The sequence below is a fragment of the Megascapheus bottae genome, chromosome 3 (genome assembly GCF_031878675.1).
Source record: "Megascapheus bottae isolate mThoBot1 chromosome 3, mThoBot2.hap1, whole genome shotgun sequence".
Lineage (NCBI taxonomy): Eukaryota > Metazoa > Chordata > Mammalia > Rodentia > Geomyidae > Megascapheus > Megascapheus bottae.
The window spans coordinates 50,278,061-50,295,145 of record NC_143511.1 but is presented as its reverse complement, the minus strand read 5'-3'; the positions used below and the strand labels follow the sequence as shown (position 1 = coordinate 50,295,145).

General features: G+C 35.9%; 1 pseudogene across 1 annotated transcript in view; it reads left to right on the top strand.

Moving 5' to 3' along the window:
• LOC150065472 (small ribosomal subunit protein eS10 pseudogene) overlaps nt 1-17,085 on the top strand; it is a 95,542-nt pseudogene that overhangs the window by 10,803 nt on the left and 67,654 nt on the right. The window lies entirely within an intron of this gene.

Genomic DNA, 17,085 nt, shown 5'->3' with positions numbered 1-17,085 from the left:
TTCATAGCTCTCCACCTTTTTATTGAGACAAGGTCCTGTTATGTCACTAAGGCTGGCCTTCAACTTTTGATCATCTTGTCTTTGCCTTTCAAGGGCTGGTCCAGGTGAATGGGTCACCATATCTGGCTTGAAACTTAATTTCTCTTCAAATTTACGTTGTATATGTGCAATCTGATGGAACTATGGAACATGTGCATAAATAGACAGAGAATATAAAATGTTTCAGCAGTTCTTACAGCCACTTGAGCATAAAATTTTGGTGTGAGATATGTGGGAATTCAGTAACACTCAAGTCTTGCACAAGGAAAGCATGTCATTGCTATGATTGGGCAAGCTTTCTGTTCAAAATCAGAATTTACTTTGAATGCAAAAAGAAGGCAACGGTGTTCAAAGAAACAGCCCAGGGACATTGTCTTATTATTTCATACATGCCATTCTCTTATATGAGTTGATTATCTCCACTAAAGGGTCCAGCTCTGCTAGATGCTAAGCTAGGTGGCTCATACCTGTAATCCTAGCTACTGAAGTGGCTGAGATCTGAGGATTGTATTTTGAAGCCAGCCAGGGCAGGAAAGTCTGTGAGGCCAAAAGTAGAGTTGTGGCTCAAGTGCTAGATTTCAGTAAAACTAAAAGGAAGCACCAAAGCACTGAATTCAAATTCCCATATCGGTGTGCAAACACAGAGACCTATGGCCATCTAATCTTTGATAAGGGAGCCAAAAAAATAGAATGGAAGAAAGATAGCCTCTTCGACAAGTGGCACTGGCAGAACTGGTTAAGCATCTGTAGAAAACTAAAGTTGGATCCTTCTATGTCACCTTACACCAAGATTAACTCCAAATGGATTAAAGACCTTGGGGTAAAAGCAGATACATTGAAAATTTTACAAGAGTGACTCAGAGATACACTAGGTCTCCTAGGCGCAGGTCGAAACTTTCTTATTAAAGACCTAGAAACACAACAAATCAAAGAAAGTTTGGACAAATGGGACTGCATTAAACTGCAGAGCTTCTCTAGGGCAAAAGATACAGCTAGCAAGCTAAATAGAAAGCCCACAGAGTGGGAGAAGATCTTCACTAACCATACAACAGACAAAGGCCTCATATCTAAAATACATCAACATGTAAAAAACGGAATCACTCCCTAACTAATCTTCAAAGAAACAACCATTCCATTAAAAGATGGGCCAAAGACATAAAGAGAGACTTCTCTGAAGAAGAAATCAGAATGGTCTATAGACACATGAAGAAATGCTCGACATCTCAGGCCATAAAAGAAATGCAAATCAAAACAATTCTGAGATTCCACCTCACTCCAGTTAGAATGGCCAGGATCAAGAAATCTAATAACAACAGATGCTGGCAGGGATGTGGCCAGGAGGGATCACTACTACACTCTTGGTAGGAGTGTAAACTCATTCAAATACTATGGAAAGCAGTATGGTGATTCCTCAAAATACTAAACATAGTACTCCCCTATGACCCAACAATTCCACTACTTGGCATTTACCCAATCATCCAGAACAAGGGCATATTAAAGCCACTAGCACAATGATGTTCAATGCAGCACTTTTTACCATAGCAAAGATATGGAACCAACCCAAATGCCTCCCAGTAGATGACTGGATCGAGAAGATGTGGTATGTATGCACAATGGAATTCTATGCTGCCATTAGAGAGAATGATGTCGTCCCATTTGTAAGGAAGTGGAAAGACTTGGAAAAAAATCATATTAAGTGCAATAAGCCAGACTCAAAGGAACATAGACTCAATGGTTTCCTTCATTTGTAATAATTAGTGCAAACCTAGGACTCTCCTAGCAGAGGACTACAATAGCTCAAAACCTAGGTACATAAGGCCATATAGGATGAGGCTAAATGAAAGGATCTTCAGAATGTGGAAACAGGAGCTTTGTATTATGTAATTGTTGTTCTTAATGTACTATGTTATTTCTCTCCTCTTTTGTTGCCCTTTGGTTAATCTCATTGTTACTATATCTGACTTTGTTATCTGGTATATGTATATATGTTTATCTGAAATGGGAAAGGGAAAGGTGGAAACAAGATGATTGGGATGGCATGGGGGGAGGGAAATGGGGACAAAAACATGGGAGGGGGTGTCAATGGGTGAGAAGTGATGTATACTCTTTCTGGTGAATGTAACAGAGCTCCTTCTATATGTTATAATAAAATTATTTAATGAAAACTTGTTTCATTAAAATTTTTTTATTTAAAAGTGATATACAGAGGAATTATAGCTATGCAAGTTAGGTAAATGCGGACATTTCTTTTTGAACAGTGTCACCTCTTCCTTTGTTTTCTTCCAGGTTTTTTCCCTCCTGACTCTCTTCCCCCACAAGCTGTATAGTTCAATTTCAACATAGTGTCTAAAAATATCACTGCTGGATTTGCTCACCCTTTTAATTCCTCCCTTAGTTACCACTAAGTTGAAAGGAAAGAATGATAGTGTAAGTATATGAGAAAATAAATAAAGCAATTGTGTTAGACTTTTTTTTACTATTCCAGTTAGAATAAAACATGCAGTCACGTGCAAGCTGAATTCTCTTATAATTACATTTTTTCCATATAATTTTTATTGTAATTAATAGAAGGGTTACATGATATTTGCCAGATAGAAGGTGCATTAATTCAAATACATTGATACTCTTTCACATGTCTTGGTCCCCATTTCCCTCCCCCACATCTTGTTTTCCCCTCTTCCCTATCCAATTTCAGATAACCTAATACAAATATATCCCATATATCAGATAACAATATGAGATAACCAAGGGACAGCAAAAGAGATGAGAGATAACATAGTACATTAAGGACAACAATCATTCATTATGTGGCTTTTGTTTCTATATCCTAGAGGTCCTTTCATTTAGCATCATACTATATGGCCTTATGTATCAAGGTTTTGCTCTATCTTATAATTACATTTTAAATATATGATTTAAATGTACCCATAATTTTTAAGATTCAGAATAACATCAAATAGATTAAAAAACATACCCTGTCAAGTTGAAAGACTATTATAGGGGAAAAGCTTTTTATATTTTTGTATATATAATAGTGCCTTTCTCCTGCAATTTTAACATGAAACTCTGTACTTCATTTTGTAGTCGGCCTTGGAAATAATGTAGCATCCCTGCCTGCAGCTAAGAAATCCAAGTTATAGCTTGGTCCCAGCCTTTCAGTTTCCAAACGATGAACCATGGATCATCCTGTGACATTGGGTAATGTCAACTCAACAGTGCCAGAGCATTTTCCATCTTTGAGGGATGAAATTACTTTTACTGCAATGAAAGCTGAAGTCTACCATTTTCTTTATATGGCTATCGTAGTCATTGTCCCAGCTGATATGGTAGATAATAGTCACAGATAAATTCCAGCCTTAAATGACTCTGGCCAAAGGGAACTACTTGCTTCTCCTTAGGATCTTATTATTTTTGGAGCTTGCCGGAGGACTAGTTAAGGACCTTGTTATTCCTGATTTAGAGGATAAATATTTTTCTGCCCCCAATTCTGTTTCTTTCGCTCTCTCAGGGGAATTCTTCCCAACGGTCTTTTCTAATATGCTTCTAGCACACAAATCTCTGTCTCTGAATATCTTTTTCATAAATTTGAACCAGGACTTTAACAAAGTAGATTGAATTTAAACAAAATATATCCTGTATTTCCAAGCCCAATTTACAATATCTAATGTCACCAAATGTTCCATTCTAGTCTTATTTTCAGTGCTACTGTAGCTACACTTACCTGTGCTTCTATCTATCCTGAGTAAGATCCAGTTATTTTAGTATTTTTACCACAAAGCCTATTCCTGTATACTTGTTTGGATGAATAAACTAAAGAAAGCATGCATCCTAAATTAACCACCAATCTCACTAAGACCTGCTTGTTACTCCTCTTGTAAGCATTGTTCTTACAAGGAGAGAAGTATGGAAGTCATTTTTTCATTCAGAATGAATCAGTTATCTTCCTGAATCATAGAGAAATTATTAAACATTTTCCCCATTGAAATACAGTCTGGCTAGGTTTACTCTGGAGTTTTCAACTTGAAATTTTTCAATTAGCATTTAAATACTATTCTTTGGGTTTGGAGAATGGATTAAGTGATAGAACACTTGACTACCAAATGTCACAAAATTAAAATAGTCAACTTAGATATGACTTTATGATGGCTCAGGTTAGCTATAAAACAATGTTTACTCATGTTCTGTTAAAGAAAAAAAAATCCTCTAAGTATGTAATGTTCTAAGCACAAGTTGCTACTAACCAAGAACAAGTTTGCTGCATACAGTGGAATTTATCATGAGTAAGTGTTCATTCTATAACTCACTTAGGAAATATTTGACTGACTCAACCCTCATTTTTTGGCTACTAGAATTAGGAAGATAAAACTATAATAGTTTCTGAGTCATGAGACATGGAAAATATTTTACAATGAAGAGAAACCCGTCCAAATAGAGGTTATTTATCATCTGTAAATTTCCCAAGCAGTTCAGATCAATTTCTGATACTGGTAATTAACAGATGGTGAAGTAGACCACAATCTGAGCCAGCACTCTTTAATTTGACTTGCCAATAGACAACACCTTTTTGCCTATCCTCCATATTAATCACTTTCACCCAACATGTGCACATAGATACAGGTAAACTCTATTTTTCAGTGGTATCTTAAATAAAGATGATCTCTAGACACAGAAACCAACAAGAAAGTAATAATAATTAAAACCTTACCTTATGTCAGAGGACAACTCTGAATGTCCAGAGTGAAACCAAACAACTGAGTTTAAAACATGCTGAGTTGAAATCCCTGACTCTGTCTCTTACCTTTTGCACTCAAGGCTCGTGCTCTATCACTTGGGCCACAGCTCCACTTTTGGCTTTTTGCTGGTTAATTGGAGATAAGAATCTCATAGACCTTCCTTCCTAGGCTTACTTTGAACTATAATCTTCATATCTCAAACTCCTGAGTATCTAGAACTGTTAGGCACTATACATATACAGCACCCGGCTAAATAGAAATATACATTATACATCCATACATCCATACATATACACACACATAATGTATTTCTTATACCAGGATGCCTTGAAGTTTGAAATGTGTTTTATGTAAAAAAAAGAAAGATACTTCATAACTAATACATTTTGTAGTTCATTTCACAAGGAGTATAATTTAATGTAAATAAGAACAAACTGAAAATGCTGAAATCTTAGATGGTGATAGAGCCTGAGAAATCTATGAACAATAAATTGTTAGGGTGCATATTTTTTCCCTTTTAACATATGTATCAAGAAAATGGAAATCATCTTAACTCTTTAAATTATAAAGAAATTTAAATGAGGGACTGGAAGCATGGCATAGTGGTAGAGTGCTTGCCTAGCATACATGAAACCCTGGGTTCAATTCCTTAGTACCACATACACAGAGAAAGCTGAAAGTGGTACTGTGGCTCAAGTGATAGAGTTTTAGCCTTAAGAAAGCCCAAAGGACAATGCTAAGGTCCTGAGTTCAAGTCCCAGGAATGGCAAAAAAAAAAGAAAAGAAAAGAAAAAGAAATTTAATTAAGGGAATTATAAACTACCAGCAGAAAGAGAAAGTAGAGACATTCCCACTTCAGCAAAACTGGGAAGTTAGGAGTTACTGAGAACTTCCATCAGTTATCTCATTTCTGTAGGTCTGAGGTGAGTGAGTTGCAGAACTCTGAGAAGTCCCTGGCAATGTTTTACCTCTGCACTCTGCTGAGGATCTCGTGCCTGCTTTCAGCCTCCAGAACAGTGATATGGTCTCTTTTCCACCTTCCAAGTCATATGCAACTGTCTTTACTGGGATACTCTGTACTAAGGTATAGCTTAGAAAGAGTAAAGGAAAGGTATTTCTTGTGCTAAGATGACAGCAGACTTCTGTCCAAAGCAATGCGAACAACAATACTTTCATATTTTAAAAAAGTAATTCTTAAAAAAAAAAGCTAATTTAAGATTTTTCTTTTTTTGTGAGCTGTGGGGCCTGAACCCAGGGCCTGGGAGCTGTTCCTGAGCTCTTTTTTGCTCAAGGCTAGCCCTCCACCACTTTGAGCCACCACTCCACTTCAGTTTTCTGGTGGTTAATTGGAGATATGAGTTTCACTATGGGGTCCAGGAATGTGGCCTAATGGTACAGTGCTTGCCAAGCATGCACGACAATTCGGGTTCAATTCTTTTGTTTACCACATACATAGAAAAAGCTGGAAGTGGTGTTGTGGCTCAAGTAGTAGAGCTCTAGCCTTGAGAACGCCCAAGGACAGGGCTCAGGCACTGAGTTCAAGCCAGGACTGGCAAAAAAAAAAAAAAGAGTCTCACGATGTTGGAAATAAACTTTACAACTTGGGAGAGAAGGAAGGCGGGAGGGGAATGGGTGAAAATTAGGGAGGAGATAAAACTGTTAAAAAAAAGAAATGTATCATTGCCTTACCTATGTAAGGCTAATAAAATTTTAAAAACCCACACTTTCTCAATAATACAATGACTAAAAATATAAAATCTACCAAAGCTCCTCAAGAACAAACTAACAAACAGAGTTTCATGGTTTTTTCCTACCTAGTCTTGTTTTGAACCATGATCCTCAGTCTCAATCTCCTGAGGAGCTAGGATTACAGGCCTAAGCCTCCAGCATCTGGTTTACCAGCAACTTTAAAGACTCTTTTATTCATGGCATTTTCATGTTCTGATTAAGATAAACCCAGAGTCCCCTTTTTACTAAAATTGACGGATTCTCTTAAATAGTGAATTCTTCTGAAGGGTGTCATTGAACATGAACACTTATTATTTCTACTAAGCATGGGGATAAGAGAGGAAAGATGTTGAAAATACAGAGAAAACTAGTTTAGAGACACAAAGAAGAATGACATTTTTACAAGATTGAGAGACCAAATACATCTTAATAAACTATATATTATAGTACAGACCAGCAGCTTCCTCTCCTATAATTCTAAAATCTTCCTAGCCTGTGACTCAGTTTCCTACACTAATGGGCTGATATTTTAGTAGTCGTAGTCAGGGGAAGGAAACGCTTGCTCACCTTTGCTGTGTTTAGAATAAGCACTCCACATCAAAGAGGTGACTCACTCTGCCCACTTGCCAGCCCTGTGCTTGCTTCCTACCTCCCACCATTCTTCGCTTGGCTGTGTTGCTCTTAGCTGGAGGGGCCTTCCACCAGCAAGTCCAGGTTTGCGGCATCTGGCACACTTACTTTCCTGAATGACGAGGCTTCCTAAGGTGGGTTGCTCTGCAGGTTGAGGCCTGAAGGAGACCACCAATTTCCTGACCAATCCTTCAAAGATTATGATTCAGAGCCAAGGAGCTGAGCGTTCACTTCTCAAGTGGCACAAAGGAAAATGGAATCATTTAAAATTTTTGTGCTCCTGTTCACAGTAAATATAAACAGGTTATGAGTAAGCCTGAAAGGTCATGAGTATCTGTTTTCATTGGTTTTAGTCAAACATGCTGCTGGTAGAACCCCACTAACTGTCAGGTTTATTTGAGTGAGCTCAACAGTGTTAATAATGTCAGATAGATGGTACTCGCCATCTTGGGGTGGATTTATTATTTTTTAAAACTCTTATTTTCTTGTTGGGGTGATGAATAGAAGGGTTACTGTTATATTTACCAGGGAGTGGGTACATTACTTCTTGAACATTGATCCCCTTTCCCATGTTTTCTGGATTTATTTTTAATGGTATTGCTTCCCTCTGGACAGAAACAGTCATAGGATAATTTCTTTTTGGGGGGATTCTTTGGAAGAACTTATACTTCCTTGTATAACATACACTACCAAACTAGATATTGAACAGAGCATGGGCACAGAAACAATAAAGGGTATTTGACTGAGCAGGCATGAGCTTGAGCTAGCTGTGGCACCTTCCTTACATTCTTACAAATCAATACAGCACACGATGATGCTAAAGGAACCTAGAGTTAGACTGACCTGTTCCAGAATCTCAGAGAACTTCTTACCAATCACATGGGGCTATCATATCTAGATTATTTGGTCATGAAATAAAGGAATATGAAATTTTCCTCCCTCGCTTATTATAAGGATTTATATAAGATAATTCAAATAACATCCCAGATGTGCAGCCTGAAACACAGATAACTTTCAACAAATGTTTGCTGTACTATGAACCTATTTCCTAACTTGCAAAAAGAACACAACATGCCATACAGTTCTGCAAAGGGTTGGAGATCAAATAAAGTATTATGAAAAAGGTGCTTCCCAAATGTGATTTACTAAGATTATCTAACTCCTTTTCTTGGCAATAAGCCCATTTCTTGTTTTTAACATGTGCTGACTGCTATCTTTTGGCATGGTTCTGGATAATTTGCATATAGGTTTATCCTACCAGCACTCAGAATGCTTGGAGCACCACATGATTACTTCTACTAGTGAGGAATATGTGTATGTTTTAGTACCACAGTCCACAAATATTTTGCATTTAAATGTTCACATGCCAGCTTTCCTGCATGCTCATGTATTTATGAGAACTGATGTCTACCAATGGTAATATGGCTCAGTCAACTTTAGAATGGTCTTGAGTCTGACATCTGTTGAAACTGTGTCTGTGGCACAATGGCTTGCCCATGTTAAAGCAAAGCACCTCTTGCCCCACCTTTCCTTCCAGGAAATCAGTTATTCCTTTTGGCCTGCCCTTCCAAATAATGCTTCTGGGGAAATTGGAGAAGAGTTGGTGTGAATGGGTTTATGTATTAACCAAGTGACTTCATCATTACTCATGGTGAATGGGGAAATTTCCAACCATTTCTTCTTGATCCTGGATTCTTAAGGGATTTGAACAAACATCTGCTGTCAAATCCCATTTAGAAAGAACATGCCTGAGTGTTAGGTTTCATTCAATGAACATTCAGCAGGAGCCATCAGTAAGGGAATGGTGTGCAATAGAAGAAATCCTTCTGGCTTCAGAAAAGAGCAGTTGAGGCTAAGATCACAGCTCAGCCATTGCATGATGTTGAGTTGTTACAAATGAAGTGGTGTCCCTTTATTGTACTATGGGATGTGAGGAGTTTACACCTATAAACCACCTGCGTCAGAATAAGTGGCAGCTGTTAACAATGTTTCATATCTGCACTATTCTAGCTGAAGCAAAGGCTGGAGAAATTGTCCAGTTTTTCTTTAGATGTCCCTAACACATAGATAAATAGGGAAAATGGGAGGGAAAGTGCTTTATAAAAGAACAAATAGTTACTATGGTTATGATGGCTACTTAGAGGAAAATATACTTAGAATTCAAGACACAAGGGCTATTCCTAATCAAGTGATTTCTTTCTTTGCTAAAACATATGACAAGAAAATAAGAGGAATTATCTTACTGCATAGCAGAGATTCATTTTTACAATCTTAGATAGTCTTATCTGATATCTGTGAATTCTGTTTAGTGTCATTTACTTATGTTTATCTTTGTGTGCTAGTATTCTTTTGTGTGTGTGCTTGAGCATGTATATATATATATATATAGTAAAGTTATTTTGTGAATGATTTTTATTCATTCTGCTTAATCAGTTTTGCACTCTTGGGCATTGAGCTCAAGGCTTCCAGCTTCAGGTCTGGGCCTTACTCTTTTTGTTTTTGGTTCATTTTCTTACATGGAATCTCATGCCAGGTTGACTTCCCAAATAGCTAGCTTACACATTATGTGTCACCATGTCTGGCTCCCTTATTTTGTTCATTCTAAAGGAAGGATTAGAAAACAGGGGAGAAGCATGAAAGGTTAGATTTTACTCTTAGTATCTTAATAAAAATTTTCAAAGAAATTGAATATAGCTAGAAATGAAACTATAATATTTGTAATATCCTTAGTGGATATGTTTATATACTGTACTCAAGATCTACAAGGCTTAGAAAAAATTTCCCATTAATATTTATTAATTCAATCTGTTCTTTAACTCTGAGTAATGACTACCTATTTAAAAGTTGAATTTCTATGCTAACCTCAAAAACCTCAAACTTATTTGGAGGGCATTTATTGTCAGTAAGCTGCCCTAATTAAATGTCCAGCTCGGGGACTGGCTGTGTCAACACAGGCAGTGTGAGAAGGTTAATAGAGTACTGGATAATCTGATCAGTAAGGATTGCTGATGTAGGCATGTAAGTCAGTTCTCCAAGTTTTGTGGTTTTTATTTGCTTGCCTTGCCTGGGTAATTACATCAAATTTCCACATCACTTGGCTGTGTAGACAGTGAAGATTTTTAGTTCATGTTCAGAGGGTTAAGAAAGCCTGACTTGCATAATTGGTATTCTGACTTTAAAACACATCTATCCATGAAAGCTTAGAGGAATAATTTGCCTGGACTTGTCTTTCAGAGTTTCTCTATTCTCTTTTCCTCCCCTCTCTTCTTTCTCACTTGAATGTCTTTCTCTCACCTTCCTTTCTCCCTGCTTTTGTTTCTGAAATGGGCTGCTCAGATTGGTCTCAAACTTCTAAACTAAACTCGTCTGCCGCAGACAGCTTGGTTTGTGGATCATTTTTTTTCTATTAAATAATACAATAAATTGATAGTAAATCAGATTGTTAAAACATTGTCAGATTTGTTTTAAAGTATGAGTAGCTGGGCCCTCAGGTATACACCCCCCGGCTCATCTTTTGGAGTTTCTTGAATTGATGGGTTGATATTGCATATATGACCTTGACATTTTCTGTGCCTACATAAAACACTTCTTATATATTCCTTGATATCTGTCTTAATGTTCCTTCTTCTTTCCTTTCTCCCTCCCGTCCCGCTCTTCCTTCCTTTCTTTCTTTCTTTCTCTTTCTTTCTTTCTTTCTTTCTTTCTTTCTTTCTTTCTTTCTTTCTTTCTCTCTCTCTCTCTCTCTTTCTTTCTTTCTTTCTTTCTTTCTCTTTCTTTTCTATTTCTTTCTCTCTATTTCTCTCTCTCTTTCTTTCTCTTTCTCTTTCCCTTTCTCCTCCTTCCCTCCTTTCCCCCTCCCTTTCTTTATATTTCTTTCATTTGTTTTACAAAATCATATAATGCAGGACATTGGTGGACTCATAACAGTCCTAACATCTGTAGGTTTCTTAAATTTTACTATTTCTGTGTTGCATTAATAATTTTCATACACTTTGCATTTGATGTCATTTTTTAAAAGCAAATGGCTTCTCATTGAAATATGTCTAGAATATTCACTTCAGACACCTTCAGAAAATTATGGGGTTAGCATGCTTATTATTTCTTCCTGATAGCTAATAAAATAAATTTATAACAAGTGAAGTTTGTACATGTACCATTTTAAATGATGTCATTTAGTTTCAGAACCTATTACTCTTCTAGTCTTCAAATGGGGAAACTGAGGTCCAGAAAAGTGTAGTGATATTTTGCAGAAGGAAACAACCAGTTAGTGCCTTAGGACTCTTAAATCCAAGCCTTTTGTCCTAACTTTCCTGATATAGATTAGGTACTTATTTGGCAAGATTGCAAAAAAAACCCAAACAATTGCTAACTAAAATATTACCCATAGACCACAGTAGCAAAGAAATGAAACAACATATGGTCCCATTTGTGTGTTCTCTAACAATCCTTTTTTTCTGCCAGTTGTGGTGCTTGAACTCAGGGCCTGAGCACTGTCCTTGGGCATTCTCAAGGCCTAGTGCTCTACCACTTGGGCCACAGCACCACTTCTGGCTTTTTCTATGTATGTAATAAATACCCGGGTCTTCGGGCATCCGAGGCAGGCCCTCTTACCCCTAGGCCAAACTCCAGCCTCTTTCCCTCCCCCCCCCCCAAACTCTAACAACTCTTTTTTTTATTCCCCTCTAACAATCCTTAGACCTCCTAGGGACCACAGCCACATCAAGACAATGGTTCTGAGTATTACTCTGAGGGTTCACAAGACATTCCAAGGTCATGGATAGTGGTATGCGCATTTATAGGGTCATATCTTTCCCATGTGTTCTTTTATAAAAGAGGATTGTAGTTAAGGCACCTCTCTCTATTCATTACTGTCTTTTTGCCTTTGTATTTTTTGTTCACCTGGAATCTTTTTAGTATGTACTGCCCTTGATTGAATATGTGTAGCAGTGAGTCCAAATAATACTGGTTCTGGTGTAGGGGGGGAAGAGAGAGATTTTCATGTCAGGATACAAGTCATAGATGGTTTCAAATTCTTTACTTACCATGAAAATGAAGGAACACAAGGGGCTGGGAGTTTGGCCTAGTGGTTAAAGTGCTTGCCTAGCATGCATGAAGACCGGGGTTCGATTCCTCAGTACTACATACATAGAAAAAAGCCAGAAGTGGTGCTGAGGCTCAAGTGGTAGAGCTCTAGCCTTGAGAAAGCCCAAGGACAGTGCTCAGGCCCTGAGCTCAATCCCAGGACTGGCGAAAAAAAAAAAAACAAAAAAACAAGGAAAATGAAGGAACACTAAACAAATTTTTAACTGATGGATCTTTAAATTTTTCTTTTTTACATTTCAAGGTAGTTCCATCTATAAGTTATGGCACAAAAGTTGTACTAAGATCTAACAAATGTGTGATAACTATATTTTTTAAAAGTCCCTTAATTTTCATGTATAAATAAGGAATTTAAATATTTACCTCAATTAAACAGTATTTATCTCAGTTACATTATAACTCATTCTACATTAAGTAATATGCATATACAACTTATTCCAGCCTTATTCATCTCATTAAGATATTTATTTTTACCTGTCAAATGTCACTGTAACCCCTCTTTACATTACCCTGACAAAATACAATTTAAAAAGGTATTTATTATTCTTAATTTCTTATATATTTAATATTGCTATAATTGCATTAAACATACATCATTATTACAATATATTTTGTTAAACGGTTTACTTATAACTATTGTGTTAATCTAGAGAAAACACTTTTGTGTGTGAGGGTGTGTGTGCCAGTCCTAGGGCTTGAACTCAGGGCCTGGGCCTGAAGTTTTGCTCAATACTATCACCCTACCACTTATGGTACAGCTCAACTTCTGGCGTTTTGGTAGTTAATGGAGATAAGAAAGCCATAAACTTTCCTGTCTAGGCTGGCTTTGAGCTGTAATCTTCAGATCTCAGTCTCCCGAGTCACTAGAATTACAGGCATGAGCCAATGGCACTCAGCTACAGAAATGTTTTTAATACTAACAATTTACTTAATATATTTTTTGAAAATTTTTTTAAAAGAAGTATTTTATTTTCTTTTTGTTTATGCAGTACTGGGGAATTGAACCCAGGGCTTCATGCATACTTTGCAAGGACTCTATCACTAAGCCATATTCCCAGCCTAACAATTTATTTAAAAAATTCTAAAGTAAAATTAAAGTATGTATTTGCTGCAAAGAAGGATAATAGGGCCATTAATAGAAGATATTGAACAGTAAAATAATTTAATATATGAATAAAATTGTATGAACTGAACATCAAACCTGGTAAGAGAGGGAAATAGAAAATTAATTTAAAATAAAGGAAGATTAATTTTTGAATTGCTATCTTTTAGATTGTTGATACAGAAAATGAAATCCCTTTGATATCTAAATTTTATAGGTTATATTTTAAAATTATCGAAGTTTTATTTTAAAAAGTTAGTATTAAAATAAGTAGAACTCTCTCCACAAAAGTGAGAACTACTGTTTAGTATCTTAATTAATTTACCGAAGTAGTTAAGTCCACAGTGTTTGTATCATTCAAAATATGTTGCACATCATAAAACCTATCAGACTTTTTATAATTTTAAAAGCAATTTGAATAAATGGATAGGAACTTAAATAATTAGTAGTTTCATTTTGGGAAAATGTTAACTTTTGCAAGGGATCAGAAAGAGATTTCAAAACTCCTTTATTGAGTACACAAACAGAAAGTGTGAAGACTTTTGAGGCTGGAAACACCTTTCCAGGTGCAGAATTCTCCATGGAGGAACTTTGACCTGCCTGAGTTTTCTAGGAAGAAATTATGTAAGTGTTCTAGGAAAACATTTCCATCTATGTGGCTGCCAGATTCCTTAAGTCAGACTTGCAGGTATTCATGACATAAGTTGAGGTGTTCGGTATTCTCTCTTCTTTTTTTTTCCCATCATAGATTTTTTTTTATTGTAATTAGTAAAAGGGTTACATGGTATTTGTCAGCTAGAAGGTGCATTAATTCACATACATTGATACCCTTTTACATGTCTTGGTACCCATTACCCTCCCCCCCACACCTCCCACGCGTCTTGGTTTTCCCCCCTTCCCTATCAAATTTCAAATAACCAAATACAAATAAATTCAATATATCAGATAACAAAGTGAGATACTATAACAATATGAGATAACCAAGGGACAGCAAAGGAGATGAGAGACAACATAGTACATTAAGGACAACAATCATTCGTTATATGGCTTTTGTTTCAATATCCTGGAGGTCCTTTCAATTAGCTTCATACTATATGGCCTTATGTATCAAGATTTTGCTCTATTGCAGATCTCTGCTAGTAGAGCCCAAGGTTTATACTGATTATGACGAATGAGGGAAACCATTGAGCCTAAGTTCGGTATTCTCTCTTCTATCAGACTAAAATGTTTAGGAAGTCCAAATTCTCTTAAGAAAGGTGGATTAATTTGAAAGAAATTTCCTGTTTCCCAAATCATTATAGAATGTAACTTCTGATTATCAAATAAAATATTTCATTTATCAAATAAAATATAAAAGTTATAAAATTTGTATAACAATGCTATTAAAATATTTAAGTTTAATTTGATGTTTACTGCCATGCTGCATTTAAAGAGCTCTAATTCTGAGCCTAACCCGTCACTGTAATAATGCATGTTACAACTACATTCCAGGGAAATAAGAAATAACTTATGATCTATTCCAGCAACATAATGCTTAAGAACATCAAAAACTTATACATAGAAAGTATACATGAGTTTTCCTGTATCTATTCTTGTTATTTTTGTACTGTTGGGCTAGGAAAAGAGAACCTTTCCCTATTCATTTAAAATGACCTTTTAAAATACATTACCTGATGAATGTAACTGTAATCCCTCTATACATTATCCCAATAAAATACAATAAGAAAAAAATTTAGAAAGGTGTAATATCTCTTTAAATGACTTGGTTCAAATGAATAAGATTTGGTCTAAGACAAGCTGTCACAATCCCACTACAGAATAAAGCAGCTTTTCTGGCTTTGAGCTTAGAACATTATGAAATATACATTTTATTTAGTATATGCAAAACTTCCCCCCCATTATTTATCTTACTATTGGGAGAAATTAAGGAAAACATAATGAAATCTTGCAGAACCTGTGGATATTTACACACAGAACTCTTCAGAGTTAAAAGCAGGAAATCCATATCACTGTCAGCACATTCCTTTGTAATATCATCTCATTTTAGTTTTGCTTTATGCTACCAATATTTCCTTCTCAGAATATTTCAAAGAAGCCATAAAAACCGTTATTATCAAAAGGTGAAAATACTTCCATTTAAGAAAATCTGCTTCTGTGTTAGACTTTAAGAGACTTTCTACAAACACTATTGAGGTTGGAAAATCAGAAACTTGAGAAATTCATTCAAACAAGTAAACAAGTATTTCATATACAGTTTACTTTTACAACTGAAAACAATAATTCAAATATTGTCACCAATAAACAAAAGCAATCCCATTTGTATTACTTACCTAAATGTCTAAAAACAAAACCAAACTGAGTCTGATATTTTTCCTGGTGTCACCAAGATGAAATGCCCCAAGATTTGCTCTGACATATTTTGGAAATATTGAGTTCATTCAAAGAACACAATAGAAAAATATGGATAGAAGAGATGGACAAATAGGATGACGTGTTTTAGACATAATCTTAGGGTGGATGCTATGTGGTGTTCAGATTCTTCACTTTAGAGGAAGGAAGAGATGAGTTATACCTTGCCTTTTGATAAAAATCATGCAAGCGATTCATGCTTCATTCACTGTTTAATTTATTTACAATAACTGTGTTCCAAGCTGATTAAGGTTTACTCACAAGTGACTAAGCAAGAAGGCATGGGGGTAAGAGTAAGTCATAAGTATTACTCATTGATACATAGTCTTACAATATTAGGGTTTTAGGCTCATTTTTCCCCTCAATTACTCATGTTACCTTACTTTTTGTATGGACAATAAATTAACTTGGGGTATAGTAAAGTAATAGAAATGAAGGGAAATTTTATTTAAATGTAAATCAGGTGTTATTCAGACTCGTATGTTTTCACACAGGTTCAGAAAGATTTCCGAGGTATATCCAAGAGAATTAACTTCTCATAAGGCATACTTTCCAAATTCACTGCTTTTGTTAGTGTGAAAAAAAGAAAAAGCTGTGCATGCAAGCATCCTCCTCCCTCCACAGCCAACCTGAATGAAAGCTCCCAGCTCCCCAGTACAGCCTGTGGGATCTCACCATCTACAGGTTTAGGCAAATCTATTATTCAGTCCGTGGCTTGTCAGACTGTGGAACAGGATAATTTAACAAATTAAGTTTTTATATTGTGTTGTGGAATACTGCCTCTGGAGAGAAATAGGAATTACTATATCATTTGGATGTTTTAAAGATATAAACAAAACATCTGATTAAATATTATCAGTGGCCAACAAGAACATATTTTTTATGTTTGGGGTTATTTTTCAAACTATTTTAGTGAAGTACTCAAATGTGTGGGAAATTTTTGTATGTCAGATATTTTAATATCATGCTTAGTGTCACTAAAAAGTGACCCCAAGTTACCTTCTGGGGACACACTGAATTGTGTGACATTTTCATACCAAAACAATTGAAGACATTAGTATGTTAAGTTTTCTGTTAGATCTCTTGATTGTTTCAAACTCTAGCTAGTCACAAGTAATGAACACTGAAATGCCCCGTTTTGCAAAACAGTAGTAATATGTACAATAACACATCATAAGAACCTTAGAAATTTAAGCAGAAATAATTCAACTTACAAAATATTTTCTGTCAAATGTATTTGTTAGTATAGAAAATTTTCTGGAGTATTTTCTATAGTGTTACTCCTCATTGTTGATTCAGTCTTTCTGCCTTTTGACATATCTTCCAATCTAGCGATTGTGAGGG